Source organism: Ursus arctos, unplaced genomic scaffold (assembly GCF_023065955.2).
Source record: "Ursus arctos isolate Adak ecotype North America unplaced genomic scaffold, UrsArc2.0 scaffold_19, whole genome shotgun sequence".
NCBI lineage: Eukaryota > Metazoa > Chordata > Mammalia > Carnivora > Ursidae > Ursus > Ursus arctos.
Genome location: NW_026622863.1, coordinates 38151791 through 38173748, shown reverse-complemented (window position 1 = coordinate 38173748; position 21958 = coordinate 38151791). Strand labels below are relative to the sequence as shown.

Here is a 21958-nt window from a genome sequence, read left to right as displayed (position 1 = left end):
GGTTACATGTAGCTAATAACACAAATAAATCCTTTCTTATTCGTAAATTAGCAGGTTCAAAGAAGTGGAAATTGAAAGAGAGCATTGGCATTTTGGTTTGCTGAATAAGCTTTAGAGAGAAATTAGACTGAAAAGAACCGAGTGGGAGGGGTTTAACTGCACAGTTCAATAACCTTGCCAACATATTTTTATTAAGGCATTCTTACATAAGCCATTAAGTTTTAGGTTAATTTTTACAGATATTTTCCGGCCGCACTTAACGAAGAGGGGAAAGATGAAGCAAAAGAAAGAATTTCCTCTGGAGCTCTCAGAGATCTCCCGGCTCAGCTCCACTCGGGAGGGATTTGGGGGGCTATGTGGTCATCAGAGGGGCCTGTCGTTATGTTCCCATTAGCAAGAGGAGGTTGGTTTTTTGTTTTTTGTTTTTTTTCTTTCTTGTTTTTTGCTCCTGGACATTAGCTCTGTCATGGGAGATTCTGACGTGTAGGCATATTATTTTTATCTCGAAAGAAAGAAAAATATGGTTTGCTCTCCTTTTTCCTTAAGGTCTTGTTCATTCATTATGTTCCCTGCCTGTCTCGGAGAGAAATTGCTCTCCGCCTGGAAAGGTGTGGCCAGCTCAGAGCTCTCCAGAGGGAGTACTTGGGAGCTGGCGTCGCCATGGAGCTGGGGACTCTTGGTGGATGCGGGGCTGCACTTGGGCAAGTGGGGAAGGCGGGGGCTGGGTACCCCCCGGAGGCCACACGCACTCAGGGTGGCCTTGGTAGAACGAAGGTGTAGGGGCGTGGGGATCAGAACACCTGGGTGAAATGTCAGTTCTGTCCTTGAATAACCATGTCATGCTAGAAAAGGGTCTTACCTGGCCATTAAAGCAACAGAAACTCCAAGGTGAACCAACCAGACCCAGCTCTCCAGATAACCAAAGTCATCTGATGTCGCCCACTGACTCAGCTCGCCCGCGACGCACATGTGGCCCCGGGTTTGGCCACTTGAGCAAATCTGCTGTGTAGGCTGGTCAGGGGGATTCACGCACGTGGATAAAAGCAACGTGTACCCTGCCAGACATCATATACAACATTTGCTGTGGGGTCTGGACAGTGACAGGCACAGAAGTCTGAGGAGGGCTAGCGGCGGTGTCCAGGTGACTGTGGCCCAGCCCCCGGGGCCATGGATGCTCAGTCCCCGGACACCTTGGGGACACACTGAGGTCAAGGCCTGTGATGCTTCTTTCCCAAGGCCCTGAACCATCTCTTTCTCCTGAGTGCAAAGGCGGAGAGAGTGTGGAGAGGCTCTGAGCCGTCATGAGGGTTGGGGGTTTCACCCAGGAGGGTGCCGGCTGCCTGTGGACCTCTTGGGAGATGCCAGTTAGCGGGGTATCGGTGCCGGGGCATGGGCTGTTCCCGCATCCCATTGGGATGCGCCCCAAGTTAGATGTGCCCCTGGGTCCTGCCTGCCCGGAGGCCACAGGGTGATCTGGTTCCAGGCTGGCTCTTCAGAGGGTGGGAGAGCTTGGCTCCTCTAATTCCGTATGATCTGTTTGTGAATATTGATAGTAACCTCCTGTCATAGAGCTTAAGCTTCTGGAAGAACCATTCAGAATTGGTATCATCGAATCATGGAGAATGAGAGAGGGAGTCAAAGTTCCTCTCAGCAGTGTTGCCCACGCTTACCCGTCAAGGATTATTCACTTCATATTTTTAAGAAATTGAACTTCCTTTTAAATGTTTACATTTAGTTTTAAAGGAAAGTATGTGCCGATTCAGTACTTGGACCATAGCATTTGCCATAAAGAGGGGGGAGGTCTGAAACGGCCACGTTGCCCAGCCCCTCTGCCCGCTCTGCTGACCGCAGACGCTCCAGTCACACGCAGAGTCACGCGCACGCGCGGTGCGTGCACCCAGGGCGGTCCGGCGTGTACGAGACCCACTCATCCCACACATCCCACGTGATGAGCATGCATGAAACAGTCCAGCACACAGACGACACATAAACCCAGGGTACGTGCAGTCGATACAACACACAGTCACACGTAGCACCCATGCTCACACTCACACCCACCATACACAAGACACATGCACTTAACCCTGCGACACACAGAACACACGACCACCTAACGCCTGCCACACGACAGCAGTCACAGCATACACAGCATCCACGCTCGGAAGAAGAAGGAATGTGCAAAGAAAACTCGAAATGCTAGCACGAGTTATCCTTAGGTGGTGGTATTTTGGGTAATTGTCAGTTTCTTTGTGGTTCTTTTCTGCATTGTCTCGATTTCCTACAAAGGACAGGCACTGATCTGTACTTTACAAGTGGATCACCATTTTGTAAGCCAGTGGCTCCTTCCTGTGGCAGCCCCTGGCCCCCATGGATCAGTGGCCTAATGCCCATCTTGTCAGGATCCTGGCAGAGGAAGGAGCAGGTGGCTTGAGGAATCCGGGCATTTTCTGAGAGGGTATCACTCAGCCCTGGACCCCTCCATCGGCCTGGTCCCAAAGCTAATTTGGCTCCAAGGATGCCAGAGTAGGGGGTCCCAGGCTCACTGCCACCACCCTGCCTAGGCCCCCATGACTCTCCCACCACTTTGTTTCATGGAAGCAGTTAGAGTGTCCTCTGTCCTCTCACTGACCTTTGAGAATGTGCCTTTTACTGGCCTGAGGTTGTTTTATTCACAGACCCTTGACTGTGGGCAGGCAACCAATTTTGGAGCCTGTATTTCAGTAAAGAGTCAGTCTCCAGCTGTGAATCAGGCACTGTGCTGGGCTCGAGGGATATGGTGGTAGAGCAGGGGAAAAGCAGGCTCTGAACCACTACTGAAATATATTCACTGCAGAGGGCTGACCTGATCGATGTTCAGAGACTGAATATTAGCCACACCGATGCATAATCTTCAAACGGAATTGCAGTTAAGGGTGGCACGCTTTGTCTCCCACATCCTCCCACATCACCTCCGGGAGGCCGAAGAGCACAACAGAGCAGGCATGCACATTCTGGCTTTATCTTTTGTTCTGTTTACTCGGTACCTCCACTGATCTTCTGGACTCCCAGAGGCATGCTGCTCACCTTCCAACGGCAGCCCAGATTCCCTGAGAGGTAAGCATTGCTTCAGTACCTTGAGACCTTCCCAGGTCCTTGCTGCCTTTCTTGGGACAGTGATGATAGGTATTGATTCTAGAAGGAGCAAAGGTGACGGAGCTGAATAAGCATTGTTGTGGGGCAATCATGAGGTGAGGCACCTGGACAAGATATTTTAATACTAGGGTTTCCAACGATAATACGGTAAGAGTTCCGCTACACTATGATTCTAATTCCAGGGTGGCCGTCTTCCCTCTCAGGGTGAGGCTCACACATGGTGTCTGTCTCCGCGGGGCAGCAAATGCTCTGTGATGAATAAAATCAGGTTTCTTGTTTTGTCTGGGTTTCCCCAGAACCCAAGGAGATCATGGCCACTGGGGGCATGGCGCCAGCCCTGGTGATTTCATAAACAAGCTGTGAAAAGTGTAACTGGCAAGGACAATCACACACATGGGTGTACCCACCAGTGGACTTTGGTGGTCTGAGGGCCCAGGGACACTGATACTGGAGCCTGACGTGTACGTAAGGGTGGATGAGCAAAGATGGGGTGAGAAAGGTGTTTCATGCCAAAGGAACAGCATGCATGGAAACCCCGAGGCAGGAGAGGACAGAGGATGCTTAGGACCTCCAAGGAGCCACGTGCTGATAAAAGGGAGAGGCAATGAGTCCTGAAGGGCTGGGGCAGGATGTGGACCAGGAGGCCATATCAGGCTTCGGTATTTATGTACAAGGCAATTTGACACGTGAGAGCTATGTTTTTAACATGTAGTCAGCAGTATTTGAGGCCTTCAAAAATATGAAAAATAATACAACTCACCCCACATGTGCTTAACATCTCTTTGCCTCCAGGCGGAGTCTCCACTCTTGTTGGCCTGACCTGTGCTCCGGAGGGCTGACCCCTCCTCGTCTCCAGCTGGCGTCCTCTTGGGTCCGTCCAGGGGAGCCCCAGCAGGAGGCTAGAGGATGCAGTGAGTGAGGGTCTGCTTAGGCCATGTTGTGTCTCCACAGCCGTATTCTTGCTGGCCCCAGGTTCCCGTAATGGCATCCCCCATTCCTCCTTAGCTCAGCCAGTGGGAAGCGTGCTGAAGGCCCCTGTGGTCTCCCAGCATGCTGACCTCACCTTTGTGAACAGGACCTCAAAACTTACTCAGTTGAGTGTCCCTGCTGTTTCCTGCGGGTACTCACATCCTAGCCTCAGGAATAAGGGCCAGGACACTTGTGTATCTCTCCTTGGTCAAAGCCCTTTTCATCCCTCGACAGTAACAGCTATACTTCATGCTGTGTTCTCATTCCCCTGCTTGGTTTTATGCTCTTAGTCCATTCTTGATGGCAGCCCCTCCAGCTCCCTGCCCTGCCCTTTCTAGTTTGGTGCGGCCTTGGGATCAACTCCCAGTTCCTAGCAATAACTTTCTTTGTTTTGCCTGAGGACTTTCTCTGGCCATCAGGGTCTACTTTGTTCCCATCACAGCAGGCCAGAAGTACCAGGGAATTAATACCGCCTCCCAGCAGCCTTCAAACAAAGATGGACAGGAGTTGGTGCTTAAAAACCCCAGCTCCCTCACCTCTCTGCTGAGACATCCTGGGGCACAGAGTTTCTTTTTAGGGTTAAGCTCCGCCTACCCATGATGGAAGCTGGCTTGACGCTGTACATCTCACTGGCTGCCTTCCCATCCCTCCCACTTCCCCTTCCCCCAACTAGCGTTTCCTAAGATCAGCTCTTAATTTTATCTCACATTCCCTTTTGTGGAAACTGCAATAAGATGGATGTGCATTTAAGCAAACACAGTATTGTGCTGACTCCTAAGCTTTATAAAATTGGTATGACGTTGCCTGAAATTTTCTGGAACTTACATCTGCTCTCTATCACGTTTGCTAGATTCACCCATAATGGTATCAGTTTCTGTAATTCGTTGATTTTTCACCACTGCTTATATTCCATTGTGTGAGTAGTCATTCTTCTTTGATAAGCCCGTAAATATTTTTTTTGCTATTTGAAGCAATACTCCTATGAACATTCTTATGTTTGCGTCTTTATGTATCTACGTACAAGGTTTTCCTGGCTAAAAACCTAAGAGTAGAATTGTCGGGTTTGAGGGGAATGCAAATTTTCAAATGTAGTTGTTCCCTAGCGTGGTTGTATCAAATGATATGCTGTATCATATGATATTTCATGATTCCGTTTGCTCTCTATCCTGCCAACACTTGATATAGTCAGACTTTCTAACACCTTCCTTTTTACTTCAAATTGCATGTTCTTGGTTAATAAGAGGTAGAGCATCTTTTCATATGTATGGGAGTTATTTTTGTGACTGGCCGGTTTACAGTTTTTCTTTGGCATTGATTTTGCTCTCTTTTTGATTTTTTTAATACCCTCCAATATTCTGTGAATAATTATTTGTTGATTAGACATATAATAGACAAACACTAGAAATAGCTTCTACTCTGTGACTTATCTACTTATCCTTTTATGGTGTCTTTAAATGAACAGAAGCATTATGGAATTAAAAAAAAAGATTTATTTATTTATTTGAGAGAGAGAGAGAGCATGTGGAGAGGGGCAGAGGGAGAGCGAGAGCAGGAATCTCAAGCCGACTCCCCACTGAGCATGGAGCCTGACATGGGGCTCAATCTCAGGACCCTGAGATCATGACCTGAGCCAAAATCAAGAGTCAGGGGCTTCCCACGGAATGGGAGAAGATATTTGCAAATAACACTACAGATAAAAGATTAGTATCCAAGATCTACAAAGAACTTCTCAAACTCAATACATGGGAAACAAATAGTCAAATCAAAAAATGGGCAGAAGATATGAACAGGCACTTTTCCAATGAAGACATACAAATGGCTAACAGACACATGAAAAAATGTTCAAAATCATTAGCCATCAGGGAAATTCAAATCAAAACCACCTTGAGATACCACCTTACGCCAGTTAGAATGGCAAAAATGGACAAGGCCGGAAACAACAAATGTTGGAGAGGATGTGGAGAAAGGGGATCCCTCTTACACTGTTGGTGGGAATGCAAGTTGGTACAGCCACTTTGGAAAACAGGGTGGAGGTCCCTTAAAAAGTTAAAAATTGAGCTACCCTATGATCCAACAATTGCACTACTGGGTATTTACCCCAAAGATACAGATGTAGTGAAGAGAAGGGCCGTATGCACCCAATGCTCATAGTAGCATTGTCCACAAAGCTAAATTATGGAAGGAGCCGAGATGCCCTTCAACAGATGACTGGATTAAGAAGATGTGGTCCATATATACAATAGAATATTACTCAGCCATCAAAAAGAACGATTTCACAACATTTGCAGCAACATGGACAGGACTGGAGGAGATAATGCTAAGCGAAATAAGTCAAGCATAGAAAGACAATTATCAGATGGTTTCATTCATTTATGGAACATAAGAAATAGGAAGATCGGTAGAAGAAGAAAGGGAAGAATGAAGGGAGGGTAAACAGAAGGGGGAATGAACCATGAGAGACTATGGACTCTGGGAAACAAACTGAGGGCTTCAGAGGGGAGGGGGGTGGGGGATTGGGATAGGCCAGTGATGGGTATTAAGGAGGGCATGTATTGCATGGTGCACTAGGTGTTATATGCAAGTAATGAATCATGGAACATTACATCAAAAACTAGGGATGTACTGTATGGTGACTAACATAACATAATAAAAAATTATTATAAAAAAAAAAAGAGTCAGGGGCTTAACCGACTGAGCCACCCAGACACCCCTGAAGCATTATGGAATTTTAAAGATGGAAATCATGGTATGAAGTGGTTGTGCTTTTATAAAAGATTCTCTAGCACCCTTTGATGAATGGACTGGAAAGTGGTTCAGACAAAGTGGGTAGAGGAAAATCCACCAGAGACCACTGACTAAACAAACCAGGAGAAGTGGGTGGTCTGAAGTAAAGAGAAGACAATGAAAATAGAGAAATTAGATATCCCCAAGAGATATCTTTCAGAGGAATTTATGGGATTTTATATAGATGAGAAAGAAATAGATGTTAAAAGTGACTCTCTGGAATTCAGGCTCCAGCCAAGATGGGGTAGCAGGGTCCAGACTTATCTTCCTACCTGAAAAGAAAAGATAAAATATATATTTAAAAAGTTGCATTGACTATTTGGTAATAGAAGGCCCAGATTCTTAAGAGATGGAAAGTAAATGAGATGATTTCTAAATGAGATGCCCCAGCTTGTTGCCTGGGAAGAGGTTTCAAGCCATAGTGAAGGGAAGGAGAGCTGCAAGGCAAAATGGACAAATCCCCAAATGCAATCAGAGATCCCACACCCTTCTCTCATTAATTGGTAAGAGAAGTTGAGAGAAAATCATTAAGGATGTAGAAGATTTGGACAGTACCAACGACCAACTTTACATGACTGGCATCTAGAGAACACTCTGTCCAACAACAGTGGAACACACTTTTTAGGTGCACGTGGGACTTTACCAAGACAGAATATATGCTGGACCACAAAAATAAACCCAGTGAATGTTGAAGGATTTGGATCATGTCAAATGTATGTTCTCCAATCACAGTAGAAGTAAATTAGAAATAACAAAAGACAAATATGTGAAAGATCTCCCAATATTTGGAGATAAACTACACACTTCTAAATAACCCATTTGTCAAAAAATAAATAAAAATAGAAACATGGAAGGATTTTGAACTGAATGAAATAAAACACAGTATATGAATGTGAGAAGCTGATTAAAGCAGTATTTAGAGGGAAATTTATAGCACTAAACATCTATGTTTAGAAAATAAGAAAGATTTCAAACAAATTATCTGTTTTTAGCTTAAGAAACTAGAAAAAGAAAAACAAATGAAACTCAAGGTAAGCAGAAGAAAAGAAATAATATAAATCAGAGTGGAAATCAATGAACCAGATTACAGAAAAAGAATATAAAAACCAGTTTCTCTGAGAAGTTGAATAAAACAGTAAATCTCCAGCTATTCTGGTCTGGAAAAAAAAAAGAGCAAAGGCAATAATTATCAGTATCAGATGTGAGAGTATACTTTCTATAGGTATTAAGAAGTTAATAGAGGACAATTATAAATAACTATATATAAATTATGTATATATACACACATATACATACATATTTAATAAATTAATCTACTTAAATGGATTTCTAAAAAGACACAAACCACCAAAGATTATTCAGGAAGAATTAGATAGCATGAATCGCCCAATATCTATTAAAGAAAATTTTAGTTAACAACCTTTCCATCAAGAAAACTTCAGGCCATCCAGTTTCACTTGTGAGATCTACTGGGCATTGAAGGAAGAAATGGTACCAATTGCACACAAGTGTCTATACAAAATGGAAGAGGAGAGGATGCTTCCCAACATATTCCATAAGACCAGAGTGACCCTGATATTACAACAGACAAGAAGGATATAAGATAGTTACAGTCCAATATTCTTCATGAACATAGATGTAAAGGTTATTAATTTTTTTTTTGGTAAACAGAATTAAAAAATATAAGGGATAATACATTATGAGGAGCTATTTGGGATATATTGAGGAGAGCAGGGTTGAGGGAGGAATTTTTGTAGTGGGAGACTTAATTGTGTCTAAATACTTAACTAAATACTTAATGGGAACCACCCACAGAGGAAATAACGAATGGCCCAATCTTTTCTAGAGTGGAGCTTCTCAACTCTGGTTGTGCATTCAAATTTCCTGGTGAACTTTGAAAAAAATGCTGATGCCCCAGCCACTATCCCTATCACTCCCTGCCCCCCTCCCCAAGCTATCACTCCCTCCTGGAATGAATCTGGTCTCTTCCTTCCTCTCTTCCTTTTTCTTTCTTTCTTTCTTTCTTTCTTTCTTTCTTTCTTTCTTTCTTTCTTTCTTTCTTTCTTTCTTTCTTTCTCTTTCTTTCTTTTTCTTTCTTTCTTTCTTTCTTTCTTTCTTTCTTTCTTTCTTTCTTTCTTCTTTCTTCCTTCCTTCTTTCTTTTCTTTTCTTTTCTTTTCTTTTCTTTTCTTTTCTTTTCTTTTTTCTTTCTCCTAAGAGCTCACCAGGTATTCAAATGTGCAGCCATGGTTAAGAACCATTGTCAATGACGGATGGGTTAAATGAGTGAAGGGGAGTGAGAAGTACAGACCTCCAGTTATGGAATGAATAAGTTGCAGGAATAAAAGGCACAGCATAAGGAATATAGTCAATGATATTGTAATAGTGTTGTATGGTGACAGATGGTAGCTTACCCTTGTGGTGAGCAAAGCATAATGACAAACTTGTCGAATTACTATGTTGTACATCTGAAACTAATGTAACATTGAACATTGTGTGTCAGTTATACTAAAAAAAAATTTTTTTTAAAAGAACCATTGCTCTGGAAGATACAACCTGGGATCCCGATCATAGAAGAAACAGTTTGCCTTAGGTGCAAGGAAAGCTGCTCATTGTTAACAGGAAAGAAGGAAGGAGGAATCAGATGCAGGTAAATTTGAGAGCTTGCTGGGGAACATTAAGGTAGGTCCCCTTAGTTGGCTTATATTTTTAGGAATCTTTACAAAAAGTAATCACATAATTCTTTTAAAAATATTATTGTAGTGTAGTTTACATATAACGTTATATTAGTTTCAGGTGTACACATAGCGATTTGACAATTCTGTACCTTATCAGCACTCACTGTGCTAAATGTAGTCATCGTTTGTAATTGTAATATTTTTATATTACAGACTATATTCCCTATGCTGTACTTTTCATCTCTGTAACTTTTTAATTTTATAACTGAATGTTTGTACCTCCTAATCTTCAACTATTTTTTTCACCCACTCCATGGGATGATTTGGGATAATTTGTTACACAGCAATAGGTAACTAACACACATTTCCTACCTACTATGTTTGGACATTCCTCCCCACTCTTTTATTTGCGGTTATAAATAATGCTGAGGGACATCTGGGTGGATCAATCAGTTAAGCATCTGACTCTTGATTTTGGCTCAGGTCATGATCTCAGGGTATGAAATTGAGCAGTGCATGGGGCTCCACACTGGGCATAGAGCCTGCTTAAGATTCTCTCTCTTCCTCTCCCTCTGTCCCTCCCAATCTCCTGCTCATGTGCACACTCTTTCTCTATCTCAAAAAATTATAAAATAAATAAATAAATAAATAAATAAATAAATAAAGCTGAAGTAAATAGCCTTGGGCACATCTTCTTCATCTTCAGAAGTGAATTTCCAGAAGTGGAGCAGAGTCTAAAGGTATGAGCAGTACTTACTTTACTAGTGCATCTAATAAAAACTTGGAATGATTCAGAGAAGATTAACATGGCCCCTGCATAAGGATGACATGCAAACTCATAAAGTGTTTCATAGTTTTTACAAAACCTTGAAAGCAATTCAATGGAGGAGGGATAGTCTTTTCAACAAATGGTGCTGGAGCAATGGGACATCCATTAGTAAGGAAATGAACCTCAACCTGAACTTCACATCTTGTACAAAAATTAACTCAAAATGGATTAGGGACTTCGATGAAAACCATGAAATTATAAAACCTTTAGGAAAAATAGAAAGAAAAACACTTTGGCACCCAGGACTAGTCAAAGAGTTCTTAGACTTGACAACAAAAGCACAGCCTAGAAAAGGAAAAAAAAAATTGATCAATTAAACCTCATCAAAGCTAAAAATTTATCTTTTGTGAAAGTTAGGTGAAGAAGATGAAAACAAGCAACATACCGGGAGGAGATATTTGCAAATCACATGTCCCACAAAGGAGTAGTATCAGAATACATAAAGAACACTGAAAACTCAGTAGCAAAAAAAAAAAAAAAAATCAAATTAGAAAATGGGCAAAAGGCACAAACAGACTTTTCAATGAAGATGATATGCAGATGGCAAACACACACAAGAAAGATGTTCAGCATTACGAGCCATCAGGGAAATGCAAATTAAAACCATAATGAGATATCACTACATATGGATCAGAATGGAGAAAATAAAAAACAGTGACATTACCAAATGCTGGCAAGCATGCAGAGGCACTCGATTACTAATACATTGTTGGTGGGAATATAAGATGATATACCCACTCTTGAAAACAGTTTGGCAGTTTCTTATAAAACTAAACATGAAATTACCATATGAATCAAAAACTCTACTCTTGGACATTTATCCCAGAGAAATAGAAACTATATTCACACAAGCACCTGTAGGTCAATGCTCATGGGGTGTTATTCACAATAGCCCCAAACTAGAAACAGCGCTGATGTCCGTCAGTGAGTGAATGGTTCAACTGTGGTGCATAGATGCATGGAATATTATTCAGCAATACAAATAAGAGAAATGTTGATACATACAAAGACTTAGATGGGTCTCCAGGGAATTATTCCAAGTGAAAAAAATCCAATCTCCAAGTGTCACTACCATGGGATTCTTTGATACAACATTTTTGAGATGACAACATTTTATAAATGGAGAACATAGTAGTTTTGAGGGGTTTGGGGTGGGGGAAGAAGAGAGTGGGAGGGAGAAGAATAGGATTGTAAAAGGGCAAAATGAGGGATTCTGGTGTTGATGGACTTGTTCTGAATCTTGACTGTGGTGATAGTTACATAGACCCATACATATGATTAAATGGCGTAGAACTAAGTACACATCTACACTCAGATGAACACAGGTAAAACTGGAAGCATCTGAATGGCATTAGTGGATTGTATCTATGTCAATATCTTGGTTGTGATATTAGTTGGCAAGACGTTACTGCTGGTGGAAACTAGGAAAAGGTACATCTCTATTATTACTCTCAACTGATCGTGAAGCTACAGTGACCTCAATAAAACTTTCCATTTTAAAATGGGATGAACATTTTTATACTTTTAAACATATAGACACATTTTACTCCAACAAGAACACAATAGTTTTTACTTCTACTCACCACAGAAATGAGTTAGTTTACCAGCATACTGGCTATTACGTGTCTGTCAATTCTTAGCCCATGTTAATACGATAGGAAATTCTATGCAACCAAGATGAAACAGGAAAAGAAAGTTGTTTTGTACGGATAACAACTTCACTTCTCCAGAATTGTGTAAGAATTACACAATTCTTATATAATTAATGACTTTTTAATTCCTTCCACGACATTGCACAGACATGTATCAACTAAAACTCCATAAAAATAACACGGCATTCTCTTTTTAGAAATTAGCAGATCGGGCAGATAATAACAGCAGAGAAACGCTGAAAATACTATCAACTAGGTTGACTCCGTATCTAAATCAAAGCCTGTATGTGACTGTGTCTGCATATTGGTATCAAATAACCAAAATTACTCACTTTCGCATGTCTGTGGGATGTGAAGAATTAAACACACACCCAGCAGACAACTTAAAAAAACCTAAAGAATAGAAATCATTGAAGCCAAATTATCAGACCATAGTGTAGTCAAAGCAGAAAAAGAGAAAACTTTGGGCTGAAAAAATCCAGGCTGATTGCAATTTGAAAATAGTTTTCTGAAAACTCATGCCTTAGAGAGGGAACCCAAGCTGATGGCATGCTTCATTTGTAAACACTAAATGTTGAGAGTAAACGATTGAGTTATTCAATGAAAGAGGCTATAAATTGGAAAAAGAAAAACAAAACACTGTGGTAGATGCAGACATGGCCACAAATTCCTCCCCCCCACCCCTGGCGTCCGCGCTCTCAGGTGGGTCCTCTAGGCTGACTGCTCTCGGCCACGGGGCCTGCTTTAGCCAATGGACAGTAGGAGACATGCTCCAGGCCAGGACTGGAAAAGCACATCCGGCCTCACAGTCTTGCTCGGACCACCATGTAAAGAGGCCAGGGCTAGGCTGCTGCGTGATGACAGCCATGTGGCCCAGTCAGCCTCGTTACCCTGGCCAATAGCCTGCCAGCTGCTAGCCACATGACGAGGCCACCTTAGATCTTCCAGTCACCAGCCCACTCACTAGCTGATTAGAGATGCATGAGCGAGCCTCGTGGTGATGAGCTGAGCCAGTCTGGACCAGAAGAGCCATTCAGCCAACCCACAGAGGCATGAGCTCAATGCACGCTGCTTGTGTTTAAGTCATGCGTCTTGGGGTGGTTTGCTGCAGCAAAGGCGGTGGCATGAAAACATAAGGGTAAAAAGAAAAGGCAGGTGTCACAGAACGTCTACAAATGTCTTTGCACTTGCATTTGTCTGTGCTGAGGAATGAGAGGCGATGCAAATGGTCTTTAATGGTCTGTGTGGAGCTGCGGAATTCTAAGGAGGTGCCCGGGGTCAGGCTGAGAGCGGGGAATAGCCCCCAGCCTGGGCTGTCCTTATGGCATCCCCTCTTCTCCCTGCCCTGACGTGTAGTATTCACTCTGGTGGCTTCTAGGTCTATTTTTCACACAGGTTCATGGGCTACTTTCTCTGAGGACAGGACGAGGGTTGACACGGGGATGGTCAGAGGCCTTACAGCCCTCCCTGGCGGCTCAGGGCCCTGCTCTCCATGCAGGGGTCCTAGGACTAAGTGGACGCAAGGCCAGGTAAGGGAAGCAACCTGGGCAGTGGGGAGTCCGACTGAACCAGCAGTCAGCTCACAGCCTGACCTCAAGGCCAAGCGGCCGGCGGCAGGTCCACCTGCGTGGATGAACACGTGCACGTTGGAAGTATTCCAGGTGTGGCGATGCCAGGGTGCCTGGGATTATCCTTTGGGTGATTCAAGTTTCTCCAGGTTTAGAGCACACGTGTACAGAAGAACCCAGAATCACGTGCAGACGGAGTTGCTGAGCCGGCTGGCTCAGTCTCAAGCCAGCTGAACGGAAGTCAAGGATTTCTGCAGGGACCCGTCTTCCACAGGTGCTCCTGCAGCATCGTAAACAAGATGGAAGGGACAAGCTGCATCTGTCTGTTTGTAATAAAAAAAAAAAACCCTTAAGAACAGACAAGATGGTGCAGAGGCACCACATCTGTCGCAGTGGGACCAGCGGCCGCCAGCAGTTTTTATTTGGCTTTGTGCGGCGGAGAGGCGGGCCTGGTGGGAGGTTCCAGCGCTGGCTTCCTGAGTGCCGGCCTAGGAGACGCGTAGAGCCGTGCCTGGCCCTGCAGGATCCAGAGCCTTAGCGGCCCTTTCTGAGGGGGCTGGGGACCTGCCCTTGGCCCCAGCTGATCACCACCTCCAGGGCACCGTTGCCCTGTCTTCACGTCGTGCACGCGCTTACGAGACGGGGACGGTCCCCAGAAATCTGCAAAGATGATGAGACAAAATTCAAAATCAAGTTCTCTTTTCCAAAAACAACCAGTCAAATGTAAGCTGGAGTTAAGGTGCCTTCCTTCCCGATTTGGGGATCTGGAAGTTCTGGGTAAGGTCGCCACAGCTGTGCTTTCTGTGCTTGCAGCCCTGCGTGGCCCGCACATTTGCAAATGGGCCGGCTCGGTGGTGCAGGAGCTCAGCCTGCTTTGTGGTTGAGGGGGTCTCGGAAGAGGTCTGGAGCTCCACTGTCCTCAGGTCGTTCATTCAATAACTCACTGGTCGGTAAATGCAACTCCAGAGGATTTCTAGAGATTCCTTCAAATGGTCAGGGTCTCTTGCAAGGTCTTCGGATTCTTCAAAGATCGGCATTTGTGCACCTCGGGGCGGCAGGCGAACCAAGGGAGGGCGGGGCGAGCCGCGGGATGACTCACACTGTCAGCAAGTGACACTTTTTAGTTTTTTGAGTCCTATATACACTCTGAGTTAAAAGACTTAGAAGTCAGGCTGAGCAGTAAAAATCAAAGAAACGAGCAGATGAAGACAAATCTAGAATTTCACTGGGCAGGTTAGGTGGGCACATGCTGCCGCCTAGTCAGGGGCACGTGTGCACGGCCTCACCCATCCCAGGAATTGCACACCTTCCCTCTCTCTGCAAACCTCGGTCCTTCTACTTCCCTAGCTTTGTGGTCAAACCCGAACCACAGCTTCTCCCCAGCTTCTAAGGCCCTGAAGGGCTCTGGGGACCTGGCACAGCTTCCATTCATCTGCCCAGCTTCCCTCTGCCCCTCTGTCCTGCATTTTCACAGGGTGGCATCGACTGGGAGGCCCCTGACGCAAGGAGCTCCAAGGATGCTCGTCCCGAGCCAGAGTGTTTGTGAACGCAGCTATTGTCAAGGTGGTCTCGATTGACACACCTGCCTGTAAGAGCAAAGACAGCACCTTCCTTTCACTTCCACTTGAATGCATTTTTGTTCTATACGCTGCAAAAGTCCGGACCCATAATGCCTATCTAAAAATCTAACCATATCCAAAGAAAACCTTTGCTCTATAAACAAGATTAGCTATCTCCCAATTTCGGTGTATAAATTGGCTCTCCATTTAGACTTCCTCCTCCACAGTACTCCTTCATTACAAACCATCATTGCATCGGGATAACATTGGAAAACAGAAAAGCAACACAACAAAATACTTAATTTCATTAATCTGTTTAGCAATACCAATATAATGAGGCATAATATTGATTTTCTTACTTAGGATTTAAAATCTCTACTTCTTTCCACAGAATTAAATGCTTCAAACTGATATTCCACCTCCTTACAGTCGCATCTTTAATTTAGTTGTTATAATTAGGCATTAACGGGTGTCAGTAGGATAGCCAGTTAGAGACCGTTCTGTTCTGCTTGTCTTGATTATCACAGTTTAGATGTAAAGTAAATTAGAATGAAAGACTATACAGTCCAATTACAGATAAAAGCAGCAAACTGCACTGTTGTAATTAGATGCCAGGACTATTTTTCTTAGATTTTGTATCTCTGAGGGCCCTTGGCTGAAGCCACGGCTAAAAGATTGCAGAATGGATCCGCGTTGTTGCAGCCATATTGTCTCTTGCAAAACTTGCGCTTCTGACCGGGAACCTTTCTCGGCCAGAGCCCATGAGGACCTGCTGGGGTTTTCCTCCCCTGGGGCTGGGGCTCTGCTGCCGCCAGCCCCGCCTTCGCTGCCTGGGAAGCTCAGGTTGGCCCTGAAGTGCAAGGGTCAATTTCTTTGTGTGTCTTTCTAGCTGCTTCTACCCCTCATCCTCCTCCCCTTCCTCCTTCTTTTTCCCTCGTCCTCTTCCTCCTTGATGTCAAGTCCTGGCCAGCACCCTGATTTGGAGGCCCAGAATGGTGGTCAAAACCAGGCTTTCCACCCTGGTGTGGAATTTTCTAGAAACGCAGATATGCTAGGGGGTGCTTTCCTGTAAGTACTGCTTATCTCTGAACAGAGAAAACTGGCCATGTCAAATGTGGCCACTGAACAGTGACTTGGAGGTAGTGCGACCCATTCATTCATTTAAAAAATGTGTGTTGACTGCCCACCCTGCAGGGCATGAGGCTGGACGGTGGGCTCCCAGACACACCTGCTGGAGGGGGGCCTCAAGGTCTGGTGCATGTGGGGCAGCCACGGGCAGAGAGTTATAGCACACCGTGGGGTAAGCCTCTGTGTCCTATAAGAGACAGAGCATGACACCCATCCCACGTAAGAGGTGAGAAATTTACACTCACCTTAGGCTATCATACATGAGTTGTTTTGTTTTTTTAAGATTTTATTTATTTATTTGAGATAGAAAGAAAGAGAGAGCAAGAGACAGATTGAACAACAGCATGAGCGGGGGGAGGGGCAGAGGGAGAGGGAGAAGCAGACTCCCCGCTGAGCAGGAAGCCGGATTCAGGGCTTGATCCCAGGACCCTAGGATCATGACCTGAGCCAAAGGCAGGTGCTTAACTGACTGAGCCATCCAGGTGCCCCAATACCTGAGTTGTTTTGAAGAATGAGAGGGAATTATTTAGTTGGTTGAAGGAGAGTCCCAAAAGGAAAACCATGTTCAAGTCAAAGGAAAAGAGGTGGTCTCAGGGGGCAGAGTGTGGTGGGAAAGGAAACCGCATGTACCAGGCAGGCTGCATCATGAAGGGTCCTATGAACGAAACTGAGGAGTTGGGTCAGTTAGCGTCTCTGTCATGGGAAGAAGTCATGGGCACCTCCTGGCATTGGAATAGATTCCCTGGTCCCTGGTCCTTTTGAAATCCTGACCCAGATTGGCATCTCTGACCTCCATTTCCATGTGATTACTTTGAATTAGCCCTGGGGTTCCAATGCGGGAAGACTCCCAGCCCCAGACCTTGGTTTGTGGGTCTGTTAGAGGGACCCATGCTGCCATGATAGCATCTAGATGTTCAGATAATGGCTTGTTGGAAACTAGGGGGTGGGGGTGGGACTGGTAAGAGAGATCTGTCACTGCAGGGGGCAAAAATGGCTAGTGTGTACCCCAAGAATATCCGTTATGATGAGAGTCAAAAGCCTCTCCCTAAAAAGTGTCTCTGATCCCTGGGGGACTTTGGGATTCCAGGCCCCGTGATGAAATTTCTAGCAGTCAGAACCACCCAAGATGCCACGGGCTCATTATCAGTGAGCTTCCTGTCTCTTTACCCATACTGCAACAGGCTAGAGACGCCTCCTTCCTCACCACATGGGGGACCCACTATCACTGGCTCCTGTGTGGAGTCTATGGCTGTTTGAATCCACCAAACATTCACTGAGTCAGAGGGTGCCAGCCTCCATTGCACGTGACGACGTGAGACAAGCCTAATCTCCATCTTGGCAATGCATTTATCTGATATTTCCCGGTGTATTTTGCAAAGCACCCCTCCATCAGAGCAAGTGAGGTCGCTCTGCTGGACCCTCTCAGGCTGAGCAGGCAGGAATCTGTATTTATCTCAAAGTATATTCCCAGCCGTTCACCCTCCCTCTTTTCTTACTATGACATCCACTGGTATGTCTCCATGCAAATCCGCGCTGGCCACACGTGTATTCAGGCATTACTAACAGGGGGATGCATGGTCTACACGAGTAAGTCATGCAGTTTCAAGTGCCCATCAGCCAAGAAGAAAGGCATCTGAAGAGTTAGAATGGCATGGTGACCTCGCCACCAGTCAGGGGCTTGTGCTCTGAAGCTTGGGCTCCAGTCTGGTCTTCCCGTAGGTCTCGGGTTCACGTACCTCTGATGGCACGCCCTTGCACAGCACTGAATGGCTTCTGGGGTTGAAAGACATGTGATTTTATACAATAGGACCTGTAAACATAAACCAGGTCCTTCAGCTGGTGGTCCTCCATAGAAGGAGGAATCTGGGCCAAAAAGTGAAGACTAATTGAGGAGAGATGGAACTTAGTCTTTACCAACAGACCTCAAGGGTAATTCAATCATATGGGATTTCAGCCCCGGGTACTGACTTTGGGACTCGATTCCCAGAAAAGATGTGATTCACTTTCACGAACTTCAGTCTACTAGGGACATGGGTCATTATGAGTCTGATCTCTGTGGGACCACCCGCCAACTTTGCATGGCCCTTGTACTGGGATCAAGAAATGTACATCCTCCATGCTAAAATGGCATTGCAGAGGAAAATACCACTGTCATATCCAATCATATTGTCACTGGCACATTTTTAAAGTGAGCTGATCCCATCTAGGGAGGAGGATTGTGCTGGACAATTTGTGAGCTCCATAGGGACCTAGGGTGCTCTAAGTCTCCTGATTTCTGGGTCATGTTCCCTGTCCCAATAAGGAGGGAGTTTGTTATCTGGGGTGGCGCTGTGGAAACCTACATGTCACCTCTCTCCATCCCAACATGGGCACACATGCACACACACACACACACACACACACACACACACACACACACCCTGGGCATCTACCAAAAACCAAAGAAAAAAACCTATTTCTCCCAAATGTTCTAGGAGAGACCCACTGTTAATTTAGGAAGATTTCTTTTTTCCATGATGCATTAATTTCCTAGAGATCATTTAAGGTGTGATCCAGGCATATATTTTCTTTTGCGACCAAACGGATCTGACCTCTTACTAATTTTGCCTACAATTAGTTTGGTGTAATTACCGCCACTTACAATTCAGTCTGCTTTCACTAAAAAAAATTATTGTTCATGGGGTCATAAAACTCTTTAAAAATTGCTTAATGAAAAATGGAGCCTTGGGAATGTCGCACAAGATAAGCCCAGCCATTAAATCCAGGACTTCCTGTGTGCATGAGGTGGTAGTTTGTGCCGGAGGCTCTAGAGTCGTGTGTGTGTGTGTGTGCGTGTGTGTGTGTGTGTGTGGACATGGGGGGGTGTGGAGCAGCATTCTTGGGGAGAGAAGCCCTCTTTCATCAAGTGTCCTCTGTGGTCCTGGGCAGGTGTTTTGTAGCCCAGCAGGACTTGAGGTGACAGTTCAACACAGGATAAGCAATATGCTCTCTATCTCCTGCTTGTCTCCTGATGGGTCAGAATAGACAGATCCAACCGGAAGAAAGCAATAAGGAGGGAGCAGCACAAAGCAACAAATACTAGCCTCCAAGCCAGTTTCGCCTTTCAGGTAGATATGGCGTGAGCTTGGCCCACTCTGCCGTGTTCCCTGAATGGAGACCTCACATCCTCTCCAACAACACACATCTCTGAAGTGTGATGAATGCACCGGCTGTCTCTGTTCTCATGTTCTAGACATGCACACATGTCCTCACGCTCTGGGCGTGCACACCCATGTTCTCATTCCTCCACGCTGGGCCAGGGCCAGGGGCTGAGAGTGAGAAGGCCGTAAAGATGAAGAAGGCCAGTGCGAAGAGAATGGGGATTCCAGTCCAGGGGGCTCCAGAGCTAGATGTCCGAGCATATGTCCCATGGGGCCATTCCTCCCCCTGAATCGAACCCGAAGCTCCCGCCCCAGATCCAAGAGTTGCCTTGAGCACACTGACCAGTGCAGCTTTGCCCCTTCAGCTTAGAGCGGACAGTTCCCACATAGATGGTGAGTGAGAAATGAGAGGTAAGACCCCAGATGAGCCGCTGTGTCCGAGAGCGCAAAACCAGGCAGCGTCGGATGCTGGGCCGTTGGCACAACAGTTTGCCTCAATGAGCCGCCATATTCTCTCAGCAAGTCCCAGCACTACCTTGAAGCTCTGTGGCCTCACTCCTCCTTCCCTTGACTGATTCCCTTGGCCTTCCTGGCCCCCATTCCCAGGGTGGCCCCCAGAGTGGTCTCTAGGTTCCCAAGCTGTTTGGCCTGTGAAGTTCAATCTAGCAAAGTTTCAAAGATCATGTTCGTGCCCTCTTCAAGGGGCTTCCCATCCCATCCCATTCACAATAAAAGCCAAATGCCTTGCAGACCCCTTGAGATCACTGGGATCTGACCCGTCCTGTCCTCTGGGCTCATCTCACACATCTCTGCCCCACTGACCTCACTCTGCCCACACCAGCCAGCCCTGAAGGAGCCCAGGTTGTCCCCTGCCTGGAGGCTCCCACACACCCTTTCATGACTCTGTTCCTAGAGGAGACCCCCAGAGAGACCACCCTGTTCTCCTCGATGGCTCCCTGTGCCCTCACCTGCCCTCATGCCATCACGGCACCTGCCACTGCTGACCTGAGGCCCGAGACTGGGGTTCTGATGGAACTCTGTCCCCCTCTAACTCTATGATCTTGAGCAAGTCACCTAGCCCTTCCATGTCCCACTCTCCTCATCTGAAATGAGAGAAGACAGTACTGCCTCAAACCGTGGGTATAAGGATCAAAAGAGGCAACACCTGTAAAAGGCTTGGAATGGCATTTGGCATAGAGAAGGGTTGGCCGTTAACTTTTTAATGATTAAATTTATATAATATGTAATTATACAATTTGTACAGCATACTTTTAATATGTAATAATAATTTGTAGTAGTGTGTTATTTCCTATGAACCCAGCCTGCACGCAGCTCAAACTGGGGATGGAACCGCATGTCCCAACCTGTATTCCACATCCTGCCAGCCAGAAGACACACAATTGCGCACGAGTGTGGAATATCACCTTTTCATAGATGTATCGCCCACAACTTTGTCATGCCCTGCAGCACTTTTTACTATGAAGAGATATTTGGCACAAGTAACCCACCAACGTCTGCCTAACTTAAGTCAAGAACGCCCTGCCTGACTGGCCCCATTTGGTTCCAGAATTCTCCGAGAAATATAATTGCATTGGCTACGGGATTCACATGTGCAGCATGGAGGGACGGTTTAGCAGTGCATGGCGCTGGCGACTTCATGTCTGTGCTCGGGATGCCACGGAGCCCTCGCACTTGAGCGTGGGTCGTGATAAATGGACTTCTTTTGTTTACATAACTTAAATCTGGGTATTCTCTCCAAGGCAGGAGAGCTCCTTCCAAATTGTCTTTGGGCAAAAAATAGTTCTTTAGATGCAGCGTTCACTTCCCTTAAGGGAACAACATCTTTTGTTTCTAGAATTTAGTGCTGGGATTTTGTCAAACTGGGCTCCGTGCTCTGTTTCTTTGTTCTCATCGCCATTTCTTGATTCTTAAGCACTTTAAGTTATATTTGATGACCGTACTCTGTACAACGTCACAGATTTCAAAGATAAAATGATATAAAAAGGGACACAATGAAGGGTCTTATGCTGGTTTTCTCCCTCTCATTCCTTCTACCCCGATAATTTCATTCATAGCTGAAAATAACTTCTTTGATATTTTATTTTTCGGTTTCTAAAAAGTAGTTGAAGATTGAATGGCATAGCCTTGGGTAAGACCTGAATCTTCTATTTTTGCTATGGATCAGGCTTTGTTTGTTTTATTTTTCACTTGAGTGTGGTTGACACACAATGTTACATGAGTTCTGGGGTGTGCAGTAGAATGATTGGACAAGTCTGTACATGAAACTGCTCGACACGAGGGCAGCTGCCATCTGTCACCACACAATGCTCTTACAACACCATGGACGATGTTCCCTACGCTGCGCCTTTTGTCCCCGTGACTTATTCATTCCATACCTGGGGGCCCGTACCTCCCTCTGCCCTTCGTCCATTTCGCCCATCCCCCCACCCCCTCCCCTCTGGCCACCACCAGTTTGTTCTCCGTATTTAGGGTCTATTTCTGCTTTTTCTTTGTTCATTTA

At 45.3% G+C, this 21958-nt stretch overlaps 1 non-coding gene across 1 annotated transcript; it reads left to right on the top strand.

Moving 5' to 3' along the window:
- Window positions 1–10310: 10310 nt before the first annotated feature.
- LOC113244868 (U6 spliceosomal RNA) lies at window positions 10311–10419 on the top strand. Its single transcript, XR_003312543.1, has one exon. It is a non-coding gene; the product is annotated as a U6 spliceosomal RNA (small nuclear RNA).
- The last annotated feature ends 11539 nt before the right edge of the window (window positions 10420–21958 follow it).